This window comes from Macaca thibetana, chromosome 1 (genome assembly GCF_024542745.1).
Source record: "Macaca thibetana thibetana isolate TM-01 chromosome 1, ASM2454274v1, whole genome shotgun sequence".
Taxonomy (NCBI): domain Eukaryota; kingdom Metazoa; phylum Chordata; class Mammalia; order Primates; family Cercopithecidae; genus Macaca; species Macaca thibetana.
Genome location: NC_065578.1, coordinates 183,366,721 through 183,384,686, shown reverse-complemented (window position 1 = coordinate 183,384,686; position 17,966 = coordinate 183,366,721).

Below are 17,966 nucleotides of genomic sequence, written 5' to 3'. Positions count from 1 at the left end.
CAAAAAAGATACATACCTTAAAATTAGAATTCCTGCTAATACTAAGTCCACAGAGGTTAAATTCGTTATTCTAGAGTCACAGGGCAAGTAATTGTGAGTACAATGTTTGCAATCAGATGTAGGTTAGATCAACAATATCCTGCTACTGAAATATGAAAGTTTTAAGCCCTTATAAACGCTGAGCTATTTTATCACAAGAATTTCATTTTCAGCATCTGGCTTGTGCAAAATCAACGTTAATTATATTTATAGATTATTTGGGGTGTGGATTTTAAGATCTTTTTTAAAGTCAGGAAATAAATTCCCAGACCATCCAAAATGAATTTGTGCTTATTTGGGCTTGTTTGTTGCTAAATTCATTTAGGCACAATGTAGATTGAAGATCTCTCTGATCTTTTTCCTGGAGTGATGCCTTGACTTTCATAGATAGCAATACACTTTTACCTAGCAATAAAGCAGAACCCATCTGTTTTCATATTTACCAACAAGAGATTGTAAATAAAACCAATGAGGTAAAGGGCTCTGTTTTAATTTTACTAGACTCTGTTTAATTAGAGTTTCTTCTGTTCTAAGCTATGGCTTTTCATAATGGTCAGGTTAACTTCACATTTAAGAGAGTGAGATTCTGAGCCATTGATGAGCTCAAATTTCAAGTTTCTCTTTTTCTGTGTGGTAGACAAACATTGTTTCCTTACTGGTATTTTATCTGTGACTCCGAATGACTGAATACTCAAAGAACTTTAAGGTACATTCTACATGATTTTTTGTGTGTTTTGGTTTTTAGGTGTCTGATCAGCAACAGGTTCCATCATGTGCCCTCCCACAGAGTCTCAAAATCTCAGGGCAATTCCTTTGAGTTGAGTTGCTGTCTCAGGGCTGAGCAGTATCCATCATGAGACAAACACCATGTTGTTGAGGTAGACTCATACCTGGAGATCTGCCCAGTGAAAAACAGACTCTGCTTAGATTGTCCAGTGCATTCTCACCAAAGGCAAAGTCGCTGTGTTTTTCTTCTAAGGCTGTTAGGATGATTAAACAAATGGGCGAAAGCCCACTGAAAACACTACAATAAGGTATCATACCTCATGCTTAGCTGATACCTAGCCTGCACTGGTTTTGTTATTTAAATGTTAACGTAATTCCACACTGATTGGTAAATAGCTGCTGACTTCCAACATCTAACAACCAAGGAGTTTACACCCAGTCCAACAAGGAGGGCCTCTGATTCTGCTCCATTCTGATTGGCTCCCAATTTTAGTGATTATGTTTTAATGTCCTTCCTGCCCAAAACAAAGGTGAAAATAAAAGTGAATGAGGCCAGACACGGTGGCTCATACCTGTAATCCCAGGACTTTGGGAGGCTGAGAGGGGTGGATCACCTGAGGTCAGGAGTTCAAGACCAACATGGCCAACATGGTGAAACCCCGTCTCTACTAAAATTACATAAAGTTAGCTGGGCGTGGTGGCGGGCACCTGTTATCCCAGCTACTTGAGAGGCTGAGGAGGGAGAATCACTTGAACCCGGGAGGTGGAGGTTGCAGTGAGCCGAGATCGCACCATTGCACTCCAGCCTGGGCAACAAGAGCGGAAACTCCATCACACACACACACACACACACACACACACACACACACACACACACAAATTAGTCAGGCACGTGACCGGCGCCTGTACTCCCAGCTACTTGGGAGGCTGAGGCAGGAGAATCGCTTGACCCAGGGAGGCGGAGCTTGCAGTGAGTTGAGATGGCGCCACTGCACTCCAGCCTGGGCGACAGGGCGAGACTCCATCTCAAATAAAAAAAAAAAAAAAGGAATGAAACAACAAATGTATACACAAACAGACTGTGGTTTACAAATATCACTTTTAGCTCCTAATGCTGAATAACAAATTATCCTGAAAGCTAGTGGATTAAAATAACAATATTTTGCTCACAAGTCTACAATTTGCGCATACTTGGCGGAGCAGCTTGTTGCTGTTCCAGTTGGTGTTAGCCAGGGTAGCTCGATGGTTGGTGTAATGGTTAATTTTATGTGTCAATTTAGCAAGGTCATGGGACCCAGATATTTGGTTAAACACCAGTCTGGATGTTGCTTTGAAGGTATTTTTTAAATGAGATTAACATTTAAATAAGTAAACTTTGAGTAAAGTAAATTATTCTCCATAATGTGGGTGGGGCTCATCCAATCAGTTTCTTAAGTAAAAACACACTGAGGAAACAGAAGAGAGGATTCTGCCAGCAGATTGCCTTTGGACTTAAGCTGCAACATCAACTTCCATGGGTCTCCGACTTGCTGGTCTACCCTGTAGATGTCAGACTTGCCAGCCTCTGTAATCATGTGATAACTTCTCTGGAGGACCCTGACTAAGACAGCTGGGAACTGGAATAATCTGAAGTCCTTACTCCATCACATGTCTGGTGGTTAACACTAGAAAGACTTAAACAATTGGGATTAGGACTACCTGGGGCTTCTTGGGCATCTCCATCTCATAGTCTTCCAGGATGGCAGCTTCAGGTGAACTTTTTTCATGTCAGATCAGGATTCCAAAGGCATTTGTCCCTAGAAAGAGAAAACAGAGCAGAATCTGAATTTTTTTATGACTTAACTTCTGAGGTCACATTGTATCATTCATGATGTCTTCTATTGGTTGAGGCCTTTACAAATGTCCACCCAGATTCAGGAAGAGGGAACTCAGACCCCATCTCTCAATGCAGAAATGTCAACATCACATTATAAGAAAAACATGTGGGATGAAATATGCTGGTGCAGCCATCTTTGAAAAATACCATCTGCCTCACTAATGTTTTCAGATTCTAAAACATATTTTCTATTTATTTAGGGTTACTAATGCTTGATGCTCTGCTTTTTGAGTAGATCCACTCGTTAACCATTCTTTTTTTTTCTTTTTTTCACTGTAAGTGGTTATTTTATTATCAGAGAGATGTATACTTGAAAAACTTAATTTCCAGTTTTTAATTCCCCTAAATTTTTTATTTATTTATTTACTTTTGAGATAGTGTCTCACTTTGTCGCCTAGGCTGGAGTGCAGTGGTGCAATCTCGGCTCACTGCAACCTCTGCCTCCCAGTTCATGCAATTCTCCTGCCTCAGCTGGGAACCACCAGGCCCGGCTAATTTTTGCATTTTTAGTAGAGACGGGATTTCCCCATGTTGCCCAGGCTGGTCTCAAATTCCTGGCCTCAGGTGATCCCACCCACCTCAGCCTCCCAAAGTGCTGGGATTACAGGTGTGAGCCATTGCACCTGGCCATAATTCCCCTAAATTTTAGTATCTTGATTTTTTTTCTTACAGTCACACAAAGTAAGTTCAATGTAAAACTAAGAAGTTTTCATGTGCCCCTTAAGGCTACAAAACTGTTTTATAAAAGAACATGTAATGAGAATGCAATTAACGAAATTGCCATCTAAGACAATTTAATCGTTTGGCTTGAGTGAATCCCAATTTGGACAATGTTAGCATTATCTTCGAGTCTCTTTTTACTTAGAACCAGCTGTTCTGCTTTTCCAAGCCTCTTTCTCTGGTAGGAATTTAGGTAGAGGAGGGGCTGGGTTGAGGCAAGAAGATGACCTCTCTTGGTTGGTATGAAAAAGTAGCTTAGAGCCAGGATAGGTAGAGTTGATTCTACCCTACCATTCCCAAGGGGGTAGTTACTTCTTACTGGAACTGCTGCTAATTTACCTTCGAGGTAGTTGCTGCTATTTTTTCTTAGATATAAATTTTGGCTTAAACTTTCAAAAACATAACAACTATACTTGTCTGTTCAGTGTTACAAAGAGGAAAAGTTTCTTGAGCCTCAAATCAGTGGGATATCATTTCAACTGAGTGAAGTTATTTTCTTGTAACCTTTATGCCTCCTTCTTGGCTGTTCTTTCGCCCATTCCCCACATGTATATTAAAATTCCTATTAATTATTTTTATTTTAAAAATTTGTTATTTAAGATTTTGAAAATAAAAAAGCTACAAAGATAATAATACACTCATCTGTGTATCCACACCTAGCTTAAGAAATCAAATGTTACCAACATAGTTGAAGCTTCCTATGTTCACCCTTACCACATAGTAATCTCTTCTGCTCCCTCAGGAGGTAATCGCTTTTCTGAATTTAGTATTTTTTATTCCTGAGCACTTAAAAATCTTTTACTACATTTGTCTATGTTCCTAAATAATCTATACCAGTACTGTGCATGCTTTTAAGCTTTATGGAAGTGAAACATACTATATATATCCATCTGCAAACTGCTTTTTATTTTTATTTTTTGAGATGGAGTCTCGCTCTGTCACCAGGCTGGAGTGCAGTGGCACGATCTCGGCTCACTACAACCTCTGCCTCCCAGGTTCAAGCGATTCTCCTGCCTCAGCCTCCCGAATAGCTGGGATTACAGGCACCCACCACCACACCCAGCTAATTTTTGTTTTTGTTTTTGTTTGTTTGTTTGTTTTTGAGATGGAGTTTTGCTCTTGTTGCCCAGGCTGGAGTGCAATGGTGGGATCTTGGCTCATGTCAACCTCGGCCTCCCGGATTCAAGCGATTCTCCTGTCTCAGCCTCCTGAGTAGCTGGTACTATAGGCATGCACCACCACACCCGGCTAATTTTTTGTATTTTTAGTAGAGATGGGGTTTGTCCATGTTGGTCAGGCTGGTCTCAAACTCCCGACCTCAGATGATCCACCCACCTCGGCCTCCCAAAGTTCTGGGATTACAGGCGTGAGCCACTACGTCTGGCCTGCAACGTGCTTTTTAAAAATTATATTTATGTGGTTGTGAAAATGGCCATACTTCCCGAGGTAATTTATAGATTCAATGCCATCCCCATTAAGCTACCAATGACTTTCTTCACAGAATTGGAAAAAACTACTTTAAAGTTCACATGGAACCAAAAAAGAGCCCACATTGCCAAGACAATCCTAAGCCAAAAGAACAAAGCTGGAGGTATCATGCTACCTGACTTCAAACTATACTACAAGGCTACAGTAACCAAAACAGCATGGTACTGGTACCAAAACAGATATATAGACCAATGGAACAGAACAGAGGCCTCAGAAATAATACCACATATCTACAACCCTCTGATCTTTGACAAACCTGACAAAAACAAGAAATGGGGAAAGGATTCCCTATTTAATAAACAGTGCTGGGAAAACTGGCTAGCCATATGTAGAAAGCCGAAACTGGATCCCTTCCTTACACCTTATGCAAAAATTAATTCAAGATGGATTAGAGATTAAAATGTTAGACCTAAAACCATAAAAACCCTAGAAGAAAACCCAGGCAATACCATTCAGGACATAGGCATGGGCAAGGACTTCAAGTCTAAAACACCAAAAGCAATGGCAACAAAAGCCAAAATTGACAAATGGGATCTAATTAAACTAAAGAGCTTCTGCACAGCAAAAGAAACTACCATCAGAGTGAACAGGCAACCTACAGAATGGGAGAAAATTTTTGCAATCTACTCATCTGACAAAGGGCTAATATCCAGAACCTACAAAGAACTCAATCAAATTTACAAGAAAAAAACAAACAACCCCATCAAAAAGTGGGCAAATGATATGAACAGACACTTCTCAAAAGAAGACATTTATGCAGCCAACAGACACATGAAAAAATGCTCATCATCACTGGCCATCAGAGAAATGCAAATCAAAACCACAATGAGATACCATCTCACACCAGTTAGAATGGCGATCATTAAAAAGTCAGGAAACAGGTGCCAGAGAGGATATGGAGAAATAGGAACACTTTTACACTGTTGGTGGGACTGTAAACTAGTTCAACCATTGTGGAAGACAGTGTGGCGACTCCTCAAGGATCTAGAACTAGAAATACCATTTGACCCAGCCATCCCATTACTGGGTATATACCCAAAGGATCATAAATCATGCTACTATAAAGACACATGCACACGTATGTTTATTGCAGCACTATTCACAATAGCAAAGACTTGGAACCAATCCAACTGTCCATCAAGAACAGACTGGATTAAGACAATGTGGCACATATACACCATGGAATACTATGCAGCCATAAAAAAGGATGAGTTCACGTCCTCTGTAGGGATATGGATGCAGCTGCAAACCATCATTCTCAGCAAACTATTGCAAGAGCAGAAAACCAAACACTGCATGTTCTCACTCATAGGTGGGAATTGAACAATGAGAACCCTTGGACACAGGAAGGGGAACATCACACACCGGGGCCTGGTGCGGGGTGGGGGAAGCAGGGAGGACTAGCATTAGGAGATATACCTAATGTAAATGACAAGTTAATGGGTGCAGCACACTAACATGGCACATGTATACATACGTAACAAACCTGCACATTGTGCACATGTACCCTAGAACATAAAGTATAATAAAAAATAAAATAAATAAAAATTATATTTATGTGATACATCCTTAAACTTATTTTCACTGTTTCTTGGTCTTTCATTATATGAATATTCCTCAGTTTACTACCCATTCTTCTATTGATGGCCATGTTATTTCCCATTTTTGCTATTATAAACGATGCTTCTGTAAAATTCCTGGTACTTGTCTCCTTGTGCACCTGGGTGAGTTTCTTATGGCAGTGAACCATTTAATCCAAGTCTGCAGTGAGATAAGAAGTTTGTGTAAGAATATATATCATCATACTGTCTCCTTCATTAAGGAAGTCTTATCTTAAAAAATGTCAGCTTAGCTGGGCGTGGTGGCTCATGCCTGTAATCCCAGCACTTTGGGAGACCAAGGCGGGTCAGGAGATCGAGACCAGCCTGACTAACATGGTGAATCCCCGTCTCTACTAAAAATATAAAAAGTTAGTCAGGCGTGGTGGCAGGCACCTGTAGTCCCAGCTAGGAGACTGAGGCAGGAGAATGGCGTGAACCTGGAAGGCGGAGCTTGCAGTGAGCCAAGATCACGCCGCTGCACTCCAGCCTAGGTGACAGAGCGAGACTCCATCTCAAAAAAAAAAAAGTCAGCTCGTCCCTAAATAGTATGTTTAGGGACATAGTTGATTTACATCCTTGCATGAGCTCTTTATCTTATTGGTCTAGTAACAAAGAGTTTGAGAATGTGGACTATTTTGAATGAAATTGTTGGGTCATGGGCATATCTTCAATTTTACTGCATATTTCCAAAATGTTTTATAAAATCATTGTACCAACTTACACAGCCATCAGAAGTGAATTAAAAACTCCCATTGTTTCACATCTTTGCCGACATGTAATATCATTAGACCTTTTAAATTTTGCAAATCTGGATATAAAGTTTGGCTTAAACTCTGATAAAAGCATCAAGTGGCTTCTCAGTATGGTTTTATTTTCTCTTTCCTTGATTGTTAATGATATAAAGCATCTTGCCATTTTTCAGAAACTGGTTTTTAGGCTGGGCATGGTGGCCACTCATGCCTATAATTCTAGCACTTTTGAAGGTAGAGGTGGGAGAATAGCTTGGGCCCAGAGTTTAAGACCAGCCTGGGCAATGTGACCTGATATCTACTAAAAATATAAAAATTAGCCAGGTGTGGTGGCATGTACCTGTGGTCCCAGCCACTTGGGAGGCTGAGATGGGAGGATCACTTGAGTCCAAGGAGTTTGAGGTTACAGTGAGCTGTGATCATGCCACTCCAGCCTGGCCCATAGAGTGAAACCCTGTGTCAAAAAAAATATAAGGCCAGATGCAATGACTCATGTCTATAATCCCAGCAATTTGGGAGGCTGAGGTGGGTGGATCACTTGAGCTCAGGAGTTTGAGACAAGCCTGGTCAATGAAGTGATAACCCATCTCTACAAAAAATACAAAAACTAGGCGGGTGTGGTGGCACACGCCTGTAGTCCCAGCTACTCAGGAAGCTTAGGTGAGAGGATAGCTTGAGCCTGGGAGGTTTCAGTGAGCCAAGATCATGCCCCTGCTCTCCAGCCTGGGGGACAGAGCTAGACCCTGTCTCAAAAAAATATAAAATAAAATAAAGTCAGATGAAATAAGATAAAACAAGATAAAATAGTTTTTAGTGTTTTTATAAGCATTGAACTTTTCTGGACTTTTGCTGCTAATCTTCAATTTTTCTTTATTCATAACTTCCTTTTATTCAATGTTTCAAAGGTAAACCATGTTTGCTTATTGCTTTTTAATCTCTTTTTCCTATTTCTTTCTCCTTTTATCATTTCATTCTTGCCTGTGGAATGTTATGCTTCTATGACTGGCTTTCTGCTTTTCTACCTCTACCGTTACTTTTTCCTGGCTCAGGTTCTCTCAGAGTCCTTCTTTTCTGGCCAGTTGCAGTGGCTCACGCCTGTTATCCCAACACTTTGGGAGGCCAGTGCAGGAGGACTCCTTAATCCCAGGAGTTCAAGACCAGCCTAGGTAACACCGCGACACTCCATCTCTACAAGAAATACAAAAATTAGCTGACTGCGCGACTGCACCCCACGCCGGACAACAGAGTGAGACCCTGTCTCAAAACAAACAAACAAAGAATCCTTCCTTTTGGTAAAGGTTATGTCTTTGGTAAAGGTCATTATTCATGCATGCAACTAAACAAGACTCAGCGGTGTAATAATAGAAGCAACTTTATTTTCTTCTCCCACTGTCCTTAGTGGGGAAATTCCTTTTACTCCTGCACAAAAACTTAGGCTAGCCCCATGACTTTTCTCATCCATTGTAGTTAATAAAAGTCTTATATCACATTAGCTTGCAAACACAGCATTAATTCAGTAAAAAATATTCAGCCCAGTATATGAATCAACATTTTAATCTTTACACAAAGGTACAACTTCTATCCTTTTGGATCTAGGACTTCCTGCAGTAGTGCTGCCTCCTTCCACGAAGTCAGGCATGGTCCTTCTTTTCTCTTTTCCTATCTGGACTATATCCCTTTCCTCAGGTTTGCTAATTATGATTCCTACCCTGCCCAGGGTGGAAGGCAGGGAACTGGGGAGTCAGGGAAGAGCCGTAAGGGAGACAAGAACATTCTTACGTGACTGGTACTGCTGTAAGGTGGCTTTGTCTCAGGCTTGGTAGATGGGTAAAGCCCATTGTTTCTCTTAGAGGTCCTGGGTTCTTTAAAGATTCTCCTGCTCAGCCTCTGCAGCTACAACTCTCTGGATGTGTATATTGCCTCTCCTTTGGGTGGCCATTCCCAGTGTCCCGTAGCCAAATATTCCTCTTTCTCTGAGGTCCACTCACGCTGGTAGGCTACCTCCTTAGGGGGATTCCTTCAATTTTAATTTTTTTTTTTTTTTTGAGACAGAGTCTGGCTCTGTCACCTAGGCTAGAGTGCAGTGGCACAATCTTGGCTCACTGCAACCTCCACCTTCTGAGTTTAAACAATTCTCCCTGCCTCAGCCTCCTGACTAGCTGGCATTATAGGCGCCCACCACCATGCCCAGTTAATTTTTGTGTTTTTAGTAGAGACAGGGTTTTGCCATGTTGGCTAGGCTGGTCTTAAACTCCTGACTTAGGTGATCCATCCACCTTGGACTTCCAAAGTGCTGGGATTTTAATATCCTCCTCCTCCTCCTCCTTCTTCTTCTTCTTTAGGAAAATGCCTATTCTCTTTTTTTGGTGACAGGGTCTCACTCTGTCACCCAGGCTGGAGTGTAGTGGCACAGTCATGACTCACTGCAGCTTCAACCTCCTGGGCTCAAGTGATCTCCCCACCTCAGCCTCTTGAGTAGCTGGGACTACAGTCCCGTGCCACCAGGCCCAGCTAATTTTTTGTAGAGACAAAGTTTCATCATGTTGCCCAGGCTGGTCTCGAACTCTGGGCTCAAGTGATCTGCCCACCTCGGCCTGCTAAAGTGTTGGGATTACAAGCATGAGCCACTGCGGCTGGCCTAACTCCCATTTCAGAGCAGCAACACTTACCTTCCCTGCCACCATCCTCTACCCTGCTATCAAGGTTGCTGTGCCTTTTTCAGGCCTGAATCCAGTTACAGGCTACTCTGCCTTTCAGATTCTGGCCCACGCATCAAGCTCTCCATATTGTCTTCTCAATGCCCCTATTACGAGCTTAAGGAAGAAGCCACCTCCACACCCCACTGCCTATCCAAAGAAATCTTCCTGTCAAACCCTTTGAGAGTACAATTTCTCCATCCTTTCATATCAGTGACCAGGTTGAAGGGTCTTGCATGAGGAAGTTCAAGAATCACATACTTGGTCTCATATATCTCCTCCTAAAATGTGCATCTTAAGGGCCAGGCGCGTGGTTCACGCCTGTCATCCCAGCACTTTGGGAGGCCAAGCCAGGCAGATCACTTAAGATCAGAAGCTTGAGACCAGCCTGCCCAACATGGTGAAACCCTATCTCTAGTAATAATACAAAAATTTGCCAGGTGTGATGGTGTGCACCTGTAGTTCCAGCTACTTGGGAGACTGGGGCAGGAGAATTGCTTGAACCCAGGAGGCAGAGGTTGCAGTGAGCCGAGATCACGCCACTGCACTCCAGCCTGGGCAACAGAGCAAGGCTCTGTATCAAAGAAAAAAAGTGCATCTTGACCAACCTGGGCAACATGGCAAGACCTCGTCTCTGCAAAAATACAAAAATTAGCCAGGTGTTGTGCATGTAGTCCCAGCTACTGGGTAGACTGAGGTAGGAGGATCACCTGAGCTCCAGAGGTTGAGATTGCAGTGAGCTGTGACCGTACCCCTGTACTCCAGCCTGGGTGACAGAGTAAGACCTACTCTAAAAAATAAAAATAATTATAATGTGCATCTTCATGTATACATATGAAACAAACCTGCACATTGTGCACATGTACCCTAGAACATAAAGTATAATAAAAATAAAAAAATAAAATAAAAAATATGCAATACATTGAAATACATTTTTAGGTAACTATATCTTATGTTTATATAGAGTTAACCTTAGCATCAATTTTTAATTATAAAACTCTTTAAGATGAATGAGGCTATTGTGAATAACTTCCTTTTAAAAAATCTGGTAGTTTTAAATATTTACACCTAAACTAAAAACACAAAAGCACTCTTATATACAACACTGAATAGCAGACGGGATCATTTCCTAAGATGTAGTATCAAAGAAAAAAAACCAGATTGTACTATTTCTATTTGGACAGCAGTAAGATGAATGGTAAAGAACTTCCAAGAGATACCTGTGAATAAACATGGCAAAAACATTTTTTAAGTGATTTTAAAAATAACTTTTATGGTGCAAGCATCTGTAAGCGTATACCAACTATGGCGCAAGACATAAATGTCTGTTGTCTTTTATATTAAATATTGAATATATTTACATTAATTAAGAAAATGTGCATCTTGTGTGCCTGTCTCACAACTTACTCTGGTTGCTGCTATCAGTTTGTTTTGGGACCTCACTCAAAAATTTCAACTTTTAACTTTCAATTGTAGTCAAATATGGTTAAATGCTGCCTTTGTAGATATGCCTTTTTTTTTCTTTCTGGATTTGATATCATAGAGGTTTCTATGATCAATATTTCCTTGGCTGTGTGCTCATGTACTCATACTCACATATATATACACAAATATTTATATACATGAAGATAGATGGTTATGCCTATTTTCTTATCAAAGACATTTATTTTTGATAAATTTTAGTTTTTTCATAATTCTGCCCAGCAGAATAACAAATCCCCTAGAAAAGTGCAAGACTAAGCCAAAAGACCGACTCTAGAAAAAATAAAAGTAACCAGAAAACCTATCCCTAAACTTGGTATCTGCATAGCGTTTTAAAATGAAAGGGAAATTTGTTCTGCTTGAATTTATTATTGAAAACGTGGCGGACAAGATTATAGACCAGATTTGGCATCTAGGCTTGACATTTCCTTAGGAATGCCTTTAGTTAATCCTGACACATAATTTTATTCAATGAACTACAAATAGTGAATGACATAATTACAGCACCAAAGCTGTATCTGCCATTTCTTAGTTTGTTGTCTAGAGATCAATATCAAATTTTGCATTCCCAGGAAAGAAAACATCACTATTCACCTAGAATTTAAATTCAACAAATACATTTAATTCAACAAATATTGAATACCTAACTATATGCAAGGCACTGATTCAGTGTATTAAAAATAGTAAAAAGAAGCAACATTTTTCAGCACCTATTATGTGCCAACTATGTGTCCTTCACATGTGTTATTTCTTTTTCAACACAGGTTTATTGATATATACTTCACATATCATACAATTCACCCACTTAAAGCATACAATTCAATGGGTCTTAGTATGTTCACAGAGTTGTGTGACCGTTGCCACTATCAATTTTAGAACATTTTCATCACATAAAAAAGAAACTCCGGGGCCAGGAGCAGTGGCTCACACCTGTAATCCCAACACTTTGGGAGGCTGAGGCGGGCGGATCACCTGAGGTTGGGAGTTCGAGACCAGCCTGACCAACATGGAGAAACTTCATCTCTACTAAAAATACAAAATTAGCTGGGCATGGTGGTGCATGCCTGTAATCCCAGCTACTTGGGAAGGCTGAGGCAGGAGAATCACTTGAGTCCAGGAGGCAGAGGTTGCAGTGAGCCGAGATCGTACCATTGCACTCCAGCCTGGACAACAAGAGCGAAACTCTGTCTAAAAAAAAAAAAAAGAAAAAAAGAAAAGAAAAAGAAAGATGAGGCACGGTGGCTCATGCCTGCTCATGCCTGTAATCCCAGCACTTTGGAAGGCTGAGGCAGGCGGATCACCTGAGGTCAGGAGTTCAAGACCAGCCTGTCCAACATGGTGAAACCTTGTCTCTACAAAAATGCAAAAATTCATATGGCATGATGGTGGGTGCCTGTAATCCCAGCTACTCAGGAAGCTGAAGTGGAAGAATTGCTTGAACCTGGGAGATGGAGGTTGCAGTGAGCTGAGATCGTATTATTGCACTCCAGCCTGGGCGACAGAGCGAGACTCCCTCTCAAAATAAAAGGAAACTCCATAACCACTAGTAGTCATTTCCCATTTCTCCTCCCCTCCCCTATGTCTATTCCACTTCCCAGTCCCAGGCAATCACTTACCTACCTTCTGTCTCTGTATATTTGTATATTCTGAACACATTTTATATTCTACATGTGTTATTTTTTTTAATACTTACACAAACCAATGAGGTAGGTACCATTGCAATCTCCACTGTACACAAGTGGAAACTGAGTCACGAAGAGGTTAAGTACCCTGACTAAAGTTATATGGCCAGTAAGTGGTTCAGCCAGGCTTTATTTATTTATTTATTTATTTATTTATTTGAGACAGAGTCTCACTCCATCAGCCAGGCTGGAATGCAGTGGTGCAATCTTGGCTTGCTGCATCCTGTGCCTCCTGGGTTCAAGCAATTCTCGTGCCTCAGCCTGCCAAGCAGCTGAGACTACAGGCGTTCACCACCATGCCTGGCTAATTTTTTGTATTTTTGGTAGAGATGGGGTTTCATTATGTTGGCCAGTCTGGTCTCAAACTCCTGCCTTCAAGTGATCCACCCACCCTGGCCTCCCAAAGTGCTGGGATTATGGGGGTGAGCCACCGCACCCGGCCTCAGCTAAGGTTTAAACCCAGAATTTAAATTCTAGATGAATAGTTATGTTTTCTTTCCTGGGAATGCAAAATTTGATATTGATCTCTAGACAATGAATTAATAGACAGATACAGCTTTGGCGATATAATGATGTCATTCGCTATTTGTAGAATTCATGCTTTTAATCCACTACGTAGGAGACAAAGGTCCTTAGAATCTAACATGATCATGAGGTATAAGACACAAGGAGAACTATTGATAGTAGATACCGCTCTAAGCAGGAGACACAGCATCACACAGTTCAGGGGTGGAAGAGCATCTGGAAAGTATGAGCAATCAAGGATTTTTTTCTGTAGTAGTTAACTTCTCAGTTGGCACTTAGAGAATGTAGCAGAAATTGAGAACTGGGGTAAGATGTGTTCCAGGTTAGGGAACAAAGGCCTAGAGGTAGGAATGAACAGGTTGTTTCTCAGATCCAGTGTGGTTTGAATGTAACATTCTCAATCAGTGTATCACTTCCCATTTCCTGACATTAGCACTGTTTATTTCTGTCTTTTAATGTCAAGCTCTTGACAGATATTATTTCTAATCTTTAAGACAATCCTACAGGGTAAATATCATTGACCTTGATATAGACGAGAAGATTGAGGTTCTTGAGGGTCATAGGGCAAGTAAGTGATAGAGCCAAGATTTGCATAAGAGTCTTTCTGATGTTACATTCCTGCCCTTTTTACTTTATTGTGCTGTCTTACTTCAGGGAGATGGAAAGTTAGGTTGGTGCCATACTGAGAAAAGCCTTGATGGCTGAGGCGAAAAGTTTTTACTTACCTTGGCAGGTAGAGACATGGTAGAGATAAAAGTCAAGCTGAACTGTGGAAATACTACTATAATCATTTGGGCAGTAGAAATGAGAGTCTAAATTAGGAGGGCAGTGGTGCAACTGGACAAAAGGGAAGTACATATAAGAAATATGCATCAATGGTGGCCGGGCGCGGTGGCTCAAGCCTGTAATCCCAGCACTTTGGGAGGCTGAGACGGGCGGATCACGACGTCAGGAGATCGAGACCATCCCGGCTAACAGGGTGAAACCCCGTCTCTACTAAAAAAATACAAAAAGCTAGCCGGGCGAGGTGGTGGGCGCCTGTAGTCCCAGCTACTCGGGAGGCTGAGGCAGGAGAATGGCGGGAACATGGGAGGCGGAGCTTGCAGTGAGCTGAGATCCCACCACTGCACTCCAGCCTGGGCGACAGAGCGAGACAACGTCTCAAAAAAAAAAAAAAAAAAAAAAGAAATATGCATCAATGGTATTTAGAGACTTAATAACTGACTCGGTGGGAGCAAGGCATACAGAGGAGTATGTAATATTTCTGAAACTTTGGTCCTCTTAGTTCTCAGAGGAGCGTTCTGTGACAGCCATGAACAGAAATACAGGGGAAAAGAGGAGGAGCTGGCCGTGTAAGACTCAGGAGAGGAAAAATGATAAGCTTAATTTGGGAGCTGAAAGTGCTGGTGGCTTCTGTATCTATGTGAAGATAGGTAACAGGTAATTGGAGATTTAGTCTAGGGCCAAGATCTAGTTATCCAAAAAGTGGTGAGAGTCAAGGCCATAGTAATCAACAAAGAATATAAAGAAAAATCCAATCTTAATGTCTACTAAAAAGTAGGAGAAATAGGAAGCCATATTGAACACCTATTACTGGCCTAACACTGTGGAGATGTCTGGGAAAGGCAAAAAACCTTTTCGCATTACGCTTCCAATCTTGTTCCAGAGATTAATTACTCTCATGAAACTATATGCAACTAGTACAAAACTTGACAGACTCAGGGCCAATCTGTAGGGTAAACACAAGAGTAACAGGATATTAGAAAAGAAAGACATTGATGTGCTTGGGGAATTTAGGAGGCAAGGAGAAGACGGACCAACACAAGGTATAAGAAGTAGAAATTGTGCATAGGCTGATACTAGGGTAACCCTGCTCCAAGCACAGTGACAGAACTTTAGTGTTTTCTCTGTTGCCAAGGGGATAGCATGGGGCTGAAAAAGTATAAACGGGCTTTTGGGGTAAAGGAGATCCCAAATCTTATATCTCCCTCTGATTGATGGTATAAAATTGGGCAAATTACTTAGCTTTTTCAGTACTTGTTTCTCTTTCCTTTTCTTTTCTTTTATCTTTCTTTCTTTCTTTTTTTTTTTTTAGAGGGAGTCTCACTCTGTTAACAGCCCAGGCTGGAGTGCAGTGGTGCGATCTCGACTCACTGCAACCTCAGCACCCCAGGTTCAAGCGATTCTCCTGCCTCAGCCTCCCGAGTAGCTGGGATTACAGGCACTCGCTACCACGCCCGGCTAATTTTTGTATTTTTAGTAGAGACGGGGTGTCATCATCTTGGCCAGGCTGGTCTTGTACTCCTGACCTCGTGATCCACCCGCCTCGGCCCCCCGAAGTGCTCAGATTATAGGCGTGAGCCACCGTGACCGGCCAGTACGTGTTTCTTCGTTTTAAAAAAGTGAGTATATTTAATAAGGTGGTTGTTTACATTCAGTAAAATAACGCATGAAAAGCATCTAACACAGGGCTTTAAACAGCAAGACTGGGCAAAATCTAAATAACATTTTCCTTATGTTGTCTTTTTTGCTACCACTTCCACCATACGATTACCCACATTTCCTGTCCCCTCCAGTGCAGCTTCCTGGAGACATTTTACACGTATACAGGACTTCTGCACATCCCATTCAGGTATAGCTGTAGGCCCTACAAAGAGGGATCATTACTGCCTCCTGCTGTCATTGATATTCGACAAACATTTATTGAGCACCTACAATGTCCAAGTTACTGTGCTAGGCCATTTTGGGGCATAGAGAGATAAAAGAGACCTTAACGTCTTCAAGACACTTGATGAGAAACAATCTCTGGGTAAATAACTATCGGAGTTCAGAGGGTGGACAGAAGTGATGGGCGAGTCTGTGTGCAGTGAGCACCTAGTGGAAGGTGGCATTATTTGCAGAAGAGAGGTCCTTTCAGCCAAGTCTTGACAGATGATTTCACCACGCGGAGATTGGGAAATAAGGACAAAGATATGAGAAGACATGTTGGCCACAGAGGGCCTCTCAAAGCACTGTTACAGCAAAGCCAATACTTAATGGGAGGAAACTCCGTTTTACTTGCGTGGAGTCTTAAGTCATTAGAGTGCATGTTAAACAGAACTGTAACCCTCGCGAATAAAACGGCCACAGTGACAGTAGTGGGTAACCGCAGAGCTGCAACTACTCTGACAGGGGTGACGATTTATTTGGACGACAATTGGTGAAACATTGTAAACTCTCAGAAGCTGCCGTTTCCAGACTTTTGAGTTCATTCTTGTCAAATCCCCAGCTTGTTTTCTCAGCCCGGGGTGAAATGCGCAGCCAAAAGGCCCAATGAGCGTCAAAGGGAAAGGGCAGGGGTGGTCTCTTCTGCGGATATACCTTGGCTCCTCCCGAGTCCTACGAGTTTAAACTTCGCCACGCCAAACATGGCTTCCTCGCGGTTCCGCTCCTTGTTTTATCTCGCTCCCACCTTTCGGCCACACTCAACATGGCCCTAACCGAAGGTTGGCATTTCTGTGGCACTGTCTCAGGACAGTTCTCGCGAGGTTTGCCTGGGCCCGACTGTTCCCGCCCTGCCTCGCGCCGCCGCCACAGCCACTGCCGCTGGCGCCGCTCCTCCTCCGTGTCAGTTGTTGGGCTGTAATGGCGACTGGGCCGCCCCTGCCGAAGTGACTCCCGGGCGGGGGAGCGGGGCCAGACCTGCGCCAGAGGGAACTGCAGAGAGCCGCAGCTCGGGGGGTGGCTTGCCCTAGGGGAGGGGAGGCAGCCTTTTCGCCTCGTCTTCCTTGCCAGCGGACCGGCGGATCCCCGGAGCCGGTGCGAGGCGGGCACCCGGTGCGTCCCCGGAGCGGGGAGGCCAGGCCGGGCAGCCCTGGGGCCGGTCGGGGCGGCGTCACTGCACCCTCCGCCAGGTCCCGCGGGATGCACCGTGGGAGCCGAGGGCGGAGGCGACACTCTCAGGTGAGCTCCGGTAGGACCTGGCTGGGACCGCGGAGTCTCGCTCACCCTCAACTGTCTCTGTCCGCGGTCCCGGGTCCCCGGTGGCGGCGAGAGAGGCGGGGCCGGGCGCGGAGAGTTTTAGCCCTGCTTGGCGTCCCCCTCGGGGAACCTCCCTGGGTTCTGAAGCTTTTGGGGGACCTAGGTTTCGGGTCCCACCAGTGCCTGCTGAAGACGGAATTTCCTTCCTTACCTGCCAGTGTCCTCCCGCCTCCTCTGCCCCTCCTCTAGCCTGCAGAGAGGTAAGATACCTCTAGCCTTTGCTCCCCGGAGAAGTGTCCCTTCTTCATTTGGCGATCAGGCATATTTGGGGAGATTCCGGGGACTGACTCCAGTGGCAAGGATGATCAGTTTCTGTTCCTTTTCGGTGGGGATCACATTCTCAAGTATAGGGAAAACTTTGA